Raw genomic sequence first — 687 nt, 5'->3', positions numbered from 1 at the left:
GGTGGCTGCAGCAGCTCAGACCCGCGCTCGGGTGTGTGGGGAGAGGAGAGGATGGAGCTGGAGCCACCAGAGGGAGCAGAAACTCCTCCAGTCCGGGAGCCAGCCGGGGAGCGGAGCTGCTGCCCGGGCTGGCACCGGGCTGGGCACCGGGCTGGCACCGGGCTCCTCGGTGGCCCTCAGGTGAACCACCAGCGGATGCTCAGGTGCGATCAGGGCTTTCTGCCTCCCTTCTGCAAGTGCTTCTGCTACAACCTGCCCTCACAGACCGGGCAGCCCCTGGGGGAGAGAAACGCCACATGCAAAACAAGGGGGGAAAAGTGCTAAGTAAATCCCAAACCAAACAGTATTTGAGCCCCCCAAGGCATGGCAGCAGAGCAGGGGTGCAGGGCCCAGGCGCCTAAAAGAAAAATTGGATGACACTGTCTACCAAGCCACCCCCATCACGCTCCTGCCTTTAGCTGCTGTTTATCAATCCTCAGTTTAAGTTTATTAAAATCCCCTTCAGGGGCTGGGCAAAGAAAGCAAGCCAAGATGTACACAGATAAATCAGGGCACGGCTCGGGTAAATTGCGTGGTGGCTTGGGGGGGAGCTACTGCTCTGTGCCACCCAGGCACATTTCCAGGCAAACACCGAGGGGCAAAGCAGGGAAGAGGGGACGGGGCATTTCCCTGGGACGGGCAGAGTGG

Source organism: Buceros rhinoceros, unplaced genomic scaffold (assembly GCF_000710305.1).
Source record: "Buceros rhinoceros silvestris isolate BGI_N320 unplaced genomic scaffold, ASM71030v1 scaffold12653, whole genome shotgun sequence".
NCBI classification, from domain to species: Eukaryota; Metazoa; Chordata; class Aves; order Bucerotiformes; family Bucerotidae; genus Buceros; species Buceros rhinoceros.
This window is presented reverse-complemented; position numbering follows the sequence as displayed.